The sequence below is a fragment of the Apis dorsata genome, unplaced genomic scaffold (genome assembly GCF_000469605.1).
Source record: "Apis dorsata unplaced genomic scaffold, Apis dorsata 1.3 scaffold_1085, whole genome shotgun sequence".
Lineage (NCBI taxonomy): Eukaryota > Metazoa > Arthropoda > Insecta > Hymenoptera > Apidae > Apis > Apis dorsata.
In genome coordinates, this window is record NW_006264183.1 from 502261 (window position 1) to 517170 (window position 14910).

General features: G+C 17.8%; 1 protein-coding gene across 1 annotated transcript in view; it reads right to left on the reverse strand.

Moving 5' to 3' along the window:
* Window positions 1–12119, reverse strand: part of LOC102681104 (ATP-binding cassette sub-family G member 1-like) — a 29530-nt gene extending 17411 nt beyond the window's left edge. The window contains exon 1 of the mRNA XM_006624577.2: window positions 11977–12119. The gene's annotated coding sequence lies outside the window, so the exon portion shown is untranslated. The remainder of the gene's footprint in view (window positions 1–11976) is intronic.
* Window positions 12120–14910: the final 2791 nt, after the last annotated feature.

The window sequence follows — 14910 nt, forward strand, 5'->3', positions numbered from 1 at the left end:
CTATGTAATAGTAATAATTATTTTTTACAAATATCTCAAAACTATTATCAAGCGGTGATTACATGTATAAAAAAAAATTATTTAAAATTAACTTTTATAATATTAAAAATCATCGAAATCAAAGACGATGGCCAATAATATCAAATATTATAAATATAATATAATTAATTAAATTAAAAAATTATTTGATGTTATTTTAATATATTAATTTTAATTTATAAATTCAATAATTTTTTATTATTTTTCATATATAAATGTTATTCTAAAATATAATTTCATAAAATTGATAATATTTTGAAAATAAGAAATTAATATATTATAAAGCATAAGATAAAATTCGATTTTAATTTTTGAGAAAAAATGTTCGATACTATTACATTAAATTCTTTTATACGTCTTAATTTATGCGACAGAATATAGAAATAATGGAAGTGATATTGATATTACATCATTTATGAGATTATAATTCTATCATAGTAATTTCATGCAAAGATCATTTTATATTTTATTTTCATATTTTGCGAATTTGTAGGATTCGTTTAAAATCCTATTCAAGAGATATTACTATCTTCCTAGAGATACTAAAATATGAACATATTAATTCATATTATTTTAGATTAATCCTGTAATAAGTTTATATAATAATATTATATAATGTAATATGTTTATATAAATAATTGATAAATGATCAATGATATAAACTGCCATAGATGTACACACACATATATATGTATAAATATATTATATTATTAATTTAATATATAGAAAATTTTTTGCAATTTTTAAAATTAAATTATTCGTCTTATTAAAAAAAAATTGTTTAAAATATTCATTTTTATAACATTTTCAAAATTATTAAAATTGATGAGGACAATTGATGAATGATTTTCGATTCATCTAAAATAAAATTAAATAGACGATATTAAATAGACTTATAATAAATTACATATAATTAAATTATAAACATTGAAAAAATATTTTCGAAAAAATTAATCTACATAATTTTAAGAACATAAAATATTTGTTAAATCTTTGATTTAAATTTATAAGACATTTATAAATTTCGAAAATCAAGTAGTAATCTTGTTTAATATAGCAACGAAAATATTGTAAAATTGTTATATTTGTATTGATGCTATAATATTATTCATAGTAAAAAAACCGGCTTAAAATTATAGGAAGATTGGGAAAGAATGTACAAAGTGCATGATATGTCCTTGAAATTAGAATCTGGAATTAGTTATTTTGTAATATATATTAAAACATGCTAAATCGAACGACATTTTTTATATTTTTTTATTTTTTTCAAAATTATTAATAAAATGATAATATATAAAATTATAATAGTATAATGATATTAATTATTAATAATAATAATTACTGTATTTATTTTCGATTATTTCATTAATCTAATATTAAATTAACTAAATATTTTTATATGTATAATATACTCTTGAAAAAATGTATTTATACCTTATAATTGATACATTAATTTAATTAATAAAATCAATTATTAAATTATTATTAAATAATCAAATAATCAAATCTACATAATATAATATTTATTATTTATATGTTTCAAGTCATAACTATAATTCTAATAAAAAATTCACATCAATACATAGCATATATCATAAATTTCTTTAAACATTTTGATTCTCAATTCCTCCTTGTTATTTTTCAACTATCATTTTCAATTATGTTGTTATCAACATAAAATAAAATAAACATTAAAATTTATAATCTTATAAAACTTATAAAATTTAAATTTTCTTTATCTCTATGCAGTCATATTTGTAAATAGAAGTTGCCGCAAAAAGTTTGATTAATGAAAAATATATGAGAAAATAATAATGATAGAAAAGATAGATAATGATAGAATTCCGAAATGAAAATAACGAATGTCCTATTTATACTATACTATATTATCAAAGAGGAACAAAACCAAAGATCTGTGATATCTCTTTTTTCTATCGCTATATATAAATATATATTGTAATAATAATGCGATTTGTATACATTATTACTTTATAACGAGATGTCATGAATTGATGAAGTACCATTGATTTTAATATTTTACACAAAATATATATATAGACATCAATGCTAACTCTATCAATCATTCTTAGTAAAGAATTAATCTATTCTCTATGTATCTCTATATTATAACTTCTTTTTGTGTAATCTGTTCATTATTATATAATACGTTGTATTGATTTCGTTTTTTGGCAATGCTGTTAACAAAATTACTATTTTAAGAGAAAAATTAGTATAGTTAATGATTCATATTAAATAAATTATAATAAAAATTATGCTAAAACACAACGCGATGACACAGGTGTAGAATGGAAATATAATGTTATTCTATTATTTTTGCAGCAACGTTGCTTTCTATTTAATTTGTTTTTTATCTATTAAAACTATTAGAACATCTTTTCAAAAAATAAGAATTGAATGCCAATTGAATTCTATATTTTAAGTTTGTTAGCTTTTTTCCATTTTGTTATTTCCAAATCAGATTTTAAAAATCTAGAATCTTTCCAATAATTCTAATTAGATAATTTTCAATTAATTTTCAATTAATTACTCTTTTATTGTCAAAGTATAATCTGACGTCAAAGATATTATAAGTCTCTTCGGCAATTCCGATTATAATTACTCTATTAAGCAATATAGTTTAACTTATTCAATATATGACTAATTAATCATACGAATATTCGGAATTTTTTAAAAAATCTTGAAAATTCCTTCAAGTTAAAATTTAGATAATGAATTAATTAATTTATTTAGTTATTAATTAATATATTAATATTAAATTTTTAATATAATTATTAATTATTTTAATATTTTTATAATATTAAAAGTTTTCGTTTTATACAATATATAAAATGTATTCAATTATTGAATTTAAAAATAAGAATAACATTGTAATAATAATAAATATTATACAATTGATTAATAGGATATGTAATAAAATATAAAAATAAAAAGTTTCTTTTAGCAAATAATAATAATTTCTTTACGTCAACCACATTATGTAAGTACATATTCATCTCAGTGTGATTTTCCCATGGTTAACAAGATTACGAAGATACTCAAACAAATCGAATGAATATGCAAAACATTTGTAATGATATAACATTACACATGAATAATAAGAAAAATCTATATTACGAACTACTTATCATTTAAAAATAATCGTCTCACTCATCAAACAAACATTTTTTGCTTTTCTTTATAAATTTAAAAATAAAGATATAATGAATAATATGATCAAATTTATAATTTTGATTTTATTATAATTATGCCTTTTGCATTGATCATACATATAATATTAATTACAATTCTTAATATAACATAGCTACGTAAAAATCTTTCATGAAATTTTTTAAAAAAAAATTACATGAATTTAATACAAGAATCGTAAGTGTCATTATATATACATATAAAAAAAAAAAATCTTATAAATTACATTTTAAGATTAAATTTTTAAAAAAATTTTAAAATTTATTTAATTCAAAAAATCTGATTTTAATAAAAGTTTATACATATTCTATTTATAGAATATGTACAATAAATTATGAAGTAATTTTTTTTTTTGTTGAGAAAAGAATGAAATCAAGTCTTAAAATTTTATTATTTCATGAAGTTCTAAATAAGTTTGTTTGAAAATTTTTTTAATAGGATAATATAGCATTAAATTATAATTCTTCATTTTATAATTTAAAATTTTGCTAATGTAAATTTTCTTATAAGATAATGTTCCATTATTTTCATATATTATTATATAAGCATAATATTGCGCAAATCAATCTCATCACAATAATTATCATAAAAAAAAATTTCTAAAAAAGAACTATATTCATACGAAATGCAAACAAAGAAGTTCGAAATTAATAAATAAATTAATTATAATGATTAATAATGATAAATTAATTCAAACAAGACAAATTTAGAGAGAGAAAGATATTTGGATGATTCATTATTTGTAGTCACAGATAAATGTATGACATGAATAATAATTATTATTAAGTAACAAACAGATCAATCATACATTAAAGACATTGCTGATTATTATTATTAATGAAAGATTATTTTATTTTTAAGAAAATAATAATTCAAAATGACAATTTTGACAAGGAATAATTTTTTAAATAATATTTGTACAATATATCAGTCTTGTACATCAATATTATTTATTTTAATAATAATTACTTATCTGAATAACATGTTGTAAATTTAAAAAAATTTTTTCCTTCAATTTTAATTGTTTTCCTTTTCTTTTTAATATGTATTTTAATTGCTATATCGATTATAAATTCATTAGCAACGATATTAGATTTAGATTAATTATATTTTAATATACTATATGAATAGATATATCTTTATGTTCTATTTATATACATTTCTATCTACATACATTATAAATTATGTGAATAATTGTTAATTATAGCATAGGTGTGGCATATAGTGATGCATTTTGCATAATGCATTTAATTTTTTATTTATTTATTCTAGCATTATAGCTTTTTTAAGTCTTATACTTTTTTTCCTTTATTTTAATTTTTATTATAATTCATTAAATATCTATACAATTTTATAATTACAAATAATTTTTATGAAAATTGATAATTTTTAAGAAATAATAATTTTTTTATAAAATAATTTGTTAATAATTTTGATGTTTCAATAAACTATAATAAATAAAATAATGTTTAGAATGCAGTATATAAGCATCAAACTTCTTGAATTATTTCAACTTTTGTTTGTTGTTTTGATAATTATTGTAACATAATGAAATCTCATTTCTACTCATTTAATTCTTTAACAATTTATATAAAATATTTTTAATATTTTAATATTTGTTTCTTTATATTTACATATTTTATACTTATCATCTTATTTAATTATTTATTTTTATTCATTATTTATCTTAATTTTCTAATAATTTTTTTTTATAACATCTTATTTGAGAAATATAATCCAAAAATATAAATAAAAATCAATGTTAAAAAAAATCATATAAAAATTATAAACAGTTTAAAAGTGCAAATTTTACATACTTTTTTTATAAAATTTAGTACTATATTTGCTTCATATATATATATATATGCAATTATATTGATTAACAACTGTACATATGTATGTTACAATCACATGTCTAAAAATCGATGAATAAAAATTACAACACAAATATTAGATATATTATTATAATTCTCATGATGATAGATATTTTATATTGATTCATTTATGAAATAAATGAATAATGTTATGAATAATTTTTTTTTTAGTTATAGATTTATTATGTTTATTATTGTAATTTATTACAAAGCTACATTTATAAAAGAACAAATATTTATAAATTACAGTATTTAGTATTTAAAATACATTATTTTGAATTTATAAATGATTAAGAAATATTAATTGTTAAATGGATTATTTGAATTAAAATGTTTGTTTAAAAATAATTTATTAAAATATGAATAGTTTAATAGTTTAACATACATAATATTTAATATAATATACATATATTATAGAATATATTCATAGACAGACTTTTGAAAATCTATTCTAGAGAGATTATTCTAGAGAGACAAACACAAAAATTTATAATTTCACTTATAATATAACTTATAAATAAATTAATAATTTGATTAATATTTATGTATATCAACTTTTATGTTTATTTTAGTTTCTGGAATCGATTCTTCGAAAATATTCCGCGAATATATTAAAAATATATGATTGATTAAAAAGTAAACTATATAAGTATATAATTATAATATAATTATTATATATTTTAATTATTATTATATATTAAAATATAAAAAATACAATAATATATATATATATATATATATATAATTTTATTATATAAATTCTATATACGAAAATATCTAAGATTATTGCTATTAGTTGTAAGTTGTAACTTGAATCTAAAGTGACTTTCCACTCGAATGGACGCGTCAAGGTCTAAAAAGGATTGTATCATTATTGCTTTCATAATTCAATCATTACAAATTTCTTTATCTCGAAGATGTCGTTGGCATATTTTCACCAATGCTGTTGTATTTTGTCTTACATATTATATTTTATAATTCGCTTGAGAATTGTTTTAGTTTTATTAACTTTCTAATATTACTCCTTACAAGTGAATTATAATTAATTACGATTAAATTAAAGGAAGAATTTTATAAAAAAAAAATTAATTGAATATTTAAAGATAATAGGATAATAGGATTCATACACAAAAAATCGAGGCAAATTTGAAATCACCAAAAGATAAGATAAGAAGAAGAACTGATTCTATCTAATGAAGACTTCTCTTACAAATTATGCAAATATTTATAATAATGTTTCTATCGAAGAAATTTGATAATGGAAATTATGAACAATTAATTCAATTTAATAGAATAAATAAAACAAACATCTTTTTCCTCTTACAAAATATTGTAAAATTTCTTCATTATAAAATCTGAAATCTGTCTTGCGTATCGTTTGTTTATAGCTGCTGATTCAACTTGATGCAAAAACTGGAAACAATGCCAATAGGACATTAAAATAATGTAGACATTAAAATAAAGTATTAAAAGTACATAAAATATATACTTTTAAACGTTTATAACTTTTTCTTATTATTAAAACTTAATAAATATAATGATTTCTTATTATTAAAATTTATATTATATATTATATTATTAAAATTTATATTTATATAAATTTGAATTATATTTATCAAATAATATAAAATGATATAAAAAAAAGTTATAAATTTTATGTTTACCGAATAATTTTAACAAAAAAAAAGAATTGAATATAAAATCTCGCAAATCAAAACTCGATTCCTTTGAAATTCTTATTTTCATATTTATATTTGTTTAATTTATGGAAATACCGAGGAATTATGGAATTATAAGATATTTTTGATAGAAATTAAAGTTAAAAGATATATAAAAAAAATCAAATTTATATATATATATAAATATTTACAAAATATCTTCAAATATCCATAGAAATATTTAAAAGCAAATTATTCTACTGCAGCAAAATATCTAAATTAGAAAATTTCAAAAATCATTATTATTATATAAATATATATTATATAAAACCCCCATATATAAAAAAAATAAACAATACAAAATAAATTAATGCAATACAGAATAAAATAAAACAATACAAAAGAAAGTTCAAGAATAGAAGATAAGAACAAAATAATAGTAAAACAATTATTACTATTTGTCAATAATTCATTAGAAAATAATTTTGATAGTATCATAGTTATAATATATGTAATTTATTATATACTGTGAAGAAATTATTCATGGACATATGGAAACATAATGATCTTGAACTACATATGTATTATATGTATTCTGATTCATGCATATATAATACTTTCATACATCCATGTTTATTTATCTGTAATATTTTATCGCATGGCTATTTAGGTCATTTTGTCAGAATAAATTTTTTTCATATCAAGTTTATCATTTTTCTATAAATAATTTTATTTTAATAAAAAGAATATATCGTTATTTTAAACAATTGTCATATTCATAGAAAGGAAATAAATGTGAATTATATATATATATATGTTCGAATAAATTATATGAATAAAAATGATTATAAAATCATTATATAATTAATCATCATATGCAAAATATAGCAAAATATGATTATGCTATACAAACATTCGTATCTAACATATATATTTAATATCATGTACATATATTATGATTGATTATAGCTATTGTATATTATATACAATAATATACGAATGGACTGGACAAAAATTTATTTTCTCATGAATTGTAATAAATTTGAAATATTCTAATTCTAATTCATTTAGAAGATCATCGTATAGTAAGTATATATCACTATTATATTAAACTATTGTATAAAGAAACATTTTACGGTTTCGAAAGAAGTTACGATTTTAAATTATTTATTTTAATAGTATTTAATATTTGTTGTTATAATATCGATTATCGCATTTTCGATTCAAGAATTGTTTTATATTTTGTTTCCACTGATTCTAAGCTTTTTGTAAATAAATACTTATTAAATGATATACTTATACATTTTGAGTATCAATCGCTGTGATATATAAACAACATATATAAACAATTGATAATAATATATATTCATCATAGCTGATATAAATGCATAAAGACGAAATTCAATAGTAGCAATAACACATTTTATTATTCACTTTATTATTTCACGACTGATTTATATAAAATTTAATATATCTCTGATATATCTGATATATAATGACAAATATTTAATTTTTGTAATTTCTTATACAACAATATTCGTGTTATTATTATACTCGATCCAATACAATTCTTTTAATTTTCGAAATTACTCTATTTAAAAAATCGCTTTAATTAAAGCTTGAAATAAGCAATTCAAACAACGTAATTGTTTTTAAAAATAGAAAAAGCTTTGAAATCATGTATAAAGGATCGATCTCAATATAATTTCGAAAAAAAAAATATTAATATTAATACTTTATATATATAAAATAATATTTCATCTATGAAACGATACTTGCGCAAAATAATGTTGCAATCATCTTAGCAATTTCCTTTCAAAAATTACAACATATCTGTTATTATAGTCCTTACGATAATCATCATTTTAACATCATCGTATTATGAATATTATATCAAATGTATACATTATAAATTTTCATATTAAGATATCAAATAAATTTCAATCGAATTCACATAAATATAAAATAAATATAAAATTTATTAAATAATAATAATTTATTAAATAAAATTTAATAATAAATATGAAATATAAAAAAAAGATTACTTTCACTTTGTTTCTGAGGAAGAAAGCAAATCCTATTTCACCAACATATATACATTTTTAGAAAGTTTCACAATACTAGCAAACGAATATGTAAGGGAAACCTGCATAAAATTTAATTTAACTTTGAAAGTTTATAATTTTGTAATTAGTAGAGCAAATTGTAAACCAAATTTATTAAATTCAAAACTTTTAAAATTAAAAAATTTTTTTTAGTATTAAAAATAACAATAGAATTTCTACTTTTTTCGATTTTGGGTAAAATTATATACATTAATTAATAATAATATCAAAAATAATTCTCCTGTTTCCAATACTTTGTATCCATCTGTTATACTTAATTAATTATTAATTAAATTCAATATGATTAATGAGTTAATTATTAGTTCTAGCATTGAAGTATTTATCAAGAGAAAGAGATATTGTATACCATTATATTCAATAAATTACTAATATTAGAGTTAATGTAGAGTTAACTTACAAGATTTTTAAAACAAATCAAGATAAAATATGGTATATGGTATATGGTAAAATATTTTTATTCTATGTTTTAACAAATATAATTGAATATAAATATAATAAAATATATGATATATATATATAAAAAAATTTTTTCTCCTAAAAAATTGTCATAAAATTTTTTGTGTTTAAAAAAATTTGAATTAAAATTTTAAACAAACATAAATTTTTAATCACAAATCATGATCTTTACGTAATTAGGAGTAAACTTATGCATATGTATGTAAATTTATATATTTGCAGATATATTAATATTTTTCACTAAATTGTAAATCGCGAAAGAAACAATCTAATGAAATATTAATCGCATGTATTATCAAATCCATAATAATTAATATAAAATTATTATAAATTCATGTTGCAATAAATGATTCTAATTTGTATGTAGCTTGTCAATGTCGAATAATAGAAGAGAATCTATTACAATTCTTAAATATTCTGCGCAACATCAATTCCTTTGACAAGTAAAATAAATACGATGCACAAATATGTATTATATATATATAAATATGTATATTTATGTATACATAAATATATAACTGATGATTTTCTGTGCATCGAATATATGCATTGAATTATGTATATATATATATACATATAATTTAATGAATTTAATCATTCGGATTTTGATGATTTCTAAATATATTGTAAAAATTAATGATTTTTTCCTTTCAAAAAAATTTATTTAGTTTCTAAAATATTCGCAAAAAAACTATTGTTAAGTAATTATATTAAATTTTGCTTATACGTATAACTTCAGTATATATATCAGTACGCAATTTTCACCTGTCAATTATTTTTTAAAAACACATCACAAGATTTCCATAATATAATAGATAGACTAATATTACATAGCACTTATTTATAGCAAATTTTTCTTTCGAAAATAAAATATGAAATTTAATTTTTGGACGATTGAAATTACAATAATCGAAATTATTGACATTGACAATGATAGCGATATAGTTATCATACTTAATATATACATATATAATTAATATACAAATATTTAATATTCATAAGAATAAAAAATTCTTTTCAAAAATCATTAAAAGAAATCTATGAATCTACTATTACCATGTTCTACTTATTACATTTTTTATATTATATTAATTTAATGTTTTAAAGCAATAATCTAATTATATTATATACATATAATGAGTTCGTTTTTTCTTATCGTCTGACTATAAGAATACAAATTTATATTAACAATGTCATAAATTTCTAAAAATCCATACGTTTTCAATTTAACAAACAATATATATTATATATATTTTGAAAAATTTAACATTTTACATTTAAAAAACAATAATTTTGCAGCAAAATTTAAAACACATGTTTTGCACTATTTTGTACGTTCTATCGGTGACTAAATAAAATCGAGTTTTTTATGAAAAACTTGATTTTGTTTAATATTAATCTTATTGTATGATATCAGTAATTTTTAAAACTTGAGAATTGCAAAATATTAATAAAAAACTATAAAAATTATCATCATATATCAAATAATATAATTTAAAATTTATTTTCGAAATGAAGTTATATTTAAAATTTTAATGAATTATTTAAATATAAATTTATATCTAATTCATTAACTTTTTAAAAAATTCCAATTTTTTTAAAAATTATTAAAATTTCTTATAAAATTAATTGTAAAATTTCTAAAACTAACTTCAAATATTATAATAATTATAATATATCAATAATATTTTTTTATAAAAATTCGCCGTTATACAAAACAATTATCGAAAAATTTTTCTTATTTTAATCTCAACTTAAAATTTTACTAATTTCATTCTTCGATTTTAATAATAAGTATATATTTTATAAAATCAAATTATATTTTTAATATAATCATAATATTAGTCTTACTAAATATAATAAATCACTATTTTATTTGTATCATATAATATTCTATAATATTTAGTTTATAAGATAATTTATAAGATAAAATCGATATCAATAGATTTAAATTTGAAAATCGTAACTTTGCCGCAATTAATTATGCAATTGATGAAATGTGAGCATAAAAATCACTGATGCATTTTTAAATATCTTTTTAATTAAACTTTAAACATGATTATGTATATTCAGTTTTTTAACATTTCAAATTATAGAATTAACGAAATATCTGTGACACTTATATCATACAATTAATTTTTTCAATATTATTTCACAAACATATATTGTTATCAAGACAATAATATAATATGAATATATTTATTTCATCAATTATCAATGATATGCGCGCGCGCATTGATTGATCAAACCTATAAATAAAATCATTCAAAAAATATTATCATTTAACCCGACCTTGATTATTGATAAATTTTGACAGAAACATTTTAAGCTTTATAAACAGAAAAAAAGTCAAATGAAAAATGTTAAAAAAAAGAAAGAAAATACATCTTTATAAATAAAAGAAAAAAACAGATTTCCAAATAGTTTGTTCTATTTTCAAGATGAACGACAAATTCATATATACGCACCAATTTTTTTATGACTTATTTTTATACCAACAAATAATGCTAATTAATATAATAATATATTGTATTATAATAGATAACTATGTAATTTTATAACATTTAAACATGAATGTTGATATATTTGTATTGTTAAAATTCGTTTGTTTCTTACCTTAATAGTTAAGAAATAGTTTGTCAAAATTTAAAATTTTAAAATTTCATTTGAGATGAACAATGAACGTATGATAAAAACGTATAATTAAAAATATACGTAAATTACTCACGAAACAACCAACACGAAAGTTCGCAGAAGACTGACTTTGACGTTATTGCGGCATAGCGTCTATCATTCGCTCTCTGTCTCTTTTTTCTATACGCAAGCGTACAAAACGGCGCGATTTACGGATTGTTACTTAATACATGTTTTTTAAATGAATTGTAATTTTTTGCAATTTGTTAATTAATTCAGATATAATATAATACACACATTTAATTTTAAATGCAACTCGTTTATATGATATGAAATAATATGATATGAAGTATATATATGTATATACTAGATAAATATTAAATATTAAAGAAATATATACAAAATATATACAAATTAAGTTTCTTAAAAAAATGGATATAAAATAAAATAAAATTTTATAATCATTTATTAATGAATATTTTTTAATGTGTTTATTAATATATAAATAAATATTTAAAATTTTTAAATAAATTAATCAAATTATAAAAATATGTAAATTAAAATATTTATAAAAATTTAGATAAATAAATAATAGAATAGAATTTATAATAAGAATAAATGACATTTTTAAATATTTTAAATATTAAAAAATTCTTAGATTCAAATTATATAATAAAGAAAAATTTAAATTTAATTCTCAAGATTTCCGTCATTAGAGCAGCACTATCTAAATATACATATTTTATATAAGTTACCGACTTGACATGAGATTTAAAGAGTAAAAGATATAAAAATGTATATTTAGTCTGTAGTCAAATTTACATGACATCAGATAATATATAAAATAGATCTAGCATTTAATTTCTTTGATTTCTATATCTTGGAAGCATTAAGACTTCTTATTATTTTAATGTTACTCTCAATGTTATTGATTATTTTCAAATATATTTTAAAAACACACTCTGAAGTTGAAAATATAAAAATAATTTATCAATTAATATTTTGTTTATAATTTTTTATTAAAATTATATAATATTAAATCTTTGTATTTGATAAAAATTAGTGTTTAAACAATTAATTGTTATAGCATCTTTTATTTTTATTATATAAAATATTTTGTAATTAAAAATTATAAATAACAAAAGAATAAATTCAATAAATCTTTGATAGCGTTATTTTTTGATAGAATGTTTCAAAATTTTTTTATTATTAGGTTAGTCTTTCGTTTTTTGTTTAATTATCATGTATTCTCGCTGTCATCAAACAATGCTTTGCATTAAAATATTCACGTCATATCATATTTTATGAAATCACTATTAATAAAATCGAGAATTTAATATTTTTTGTTAAAAATTTATTTAATATTTTTTTATTAAAAACTGAGATAATAGTTTTGAAAGAGACATATTGAATATCATATGGAATTTTAATTAACATCTTCGTTTGAGTACACGCTGAGAACATAAACAAGGTAAGTAAATAGTAAGAGATGAATAGAAATAGAATAAAAATCAGTGCCGCCATCTTTAGAATGTTTCAAATGAACAAATATATAAAAGAAAAGCAAATAATAGAAGGATACATAGAAAAAAATTAATCATTAATACCATCTTTTGAATGCCAAAAATATTTCTTCAAAACTATATAATAGAATCTTAAAAATACGATAATAAGAATCTTAAACATAACGAATAAATATGACATGTATGATATGCGTTGATATTTCAAAGCATGAGACATAAAGATAGAATAACATGACATTTTATCTTTATGTCTCATGCTCTGAAATATCAACGCCCTCTACATTTATTATAATACTAACATTTATTATAATAGAAACATAAACGAGAAACGGAATAGATGACATCTTATGGGATTTCGTATTATGTTCAACCTAAAAAAATATTTCGTACGCCATCTAGCATATAATTTAACTACATATACAAAATTAAATCATTCAAAAATTAAATCATACAAAGTAAAAATTTAAACTTATATATTTCATAATTTTAAAAATTGAAATGAAAATATTATTCATCATTTTAATATGAAAAATATAATTATGCAATTAACCTCATATTATTTCTTATAAATATAATTATATTTCTGTTTATATTATAATATTTCTATTATATATATTATAATATGATTATGATTTATATGATTATATATATTATAATATATGTATGATTTCTTAAGTCTCTCACTTGCCTAAAATAAAATCTGAAATATTATTTATTTTTGGCCTCAATTTGTTGCTTTTATATAATACATAAATCATTTCAGAAAATCGCATATATTATTTACAATAAAATATTAAAGTAAAATAAATAAATATTAAAAGTTAAGTTTCATGTTGTCTAACATCATTCAATGATGAAATTTTAAAATACCTTAATTTAAATCTTAATAATAAGATTAAAATTTTAAATTTTAAATCAATATTGTATATATATCAAAAATATATATTAAAAATACAATCATCTTATTCAAAGTGAAATAATATAAAACTTATAATAATTCAATTAAAAATATTGAATATTTCTCAATATTTTAAAAATAAGACTTCAAAAAGAAAAATTAAGAATAAAACGACAAATGAGAGTCAAAGAGAAAATAAAAAAATGTAAAAAAAAGAAAAAAAATGAAGAAAATATTAAAAAAATCAATATTACCAATATTATTTAAGTCATTATCAATCTTAGATGACTTATATCTGGACGTAATCATTAAATTTTTGAATTATATAATACTAAACATTTTATTTTAGTTTTTTAGGTAAAAATTTTTTTTCAATAAAAATTAAAACTATAATTATATCTTTAAAAATTTAATCTATAATATATTAAAATAAATAAAATTATATAAAAATAAATATATTAAAATAAAAAAATATATGTAAATCTATATGTAATA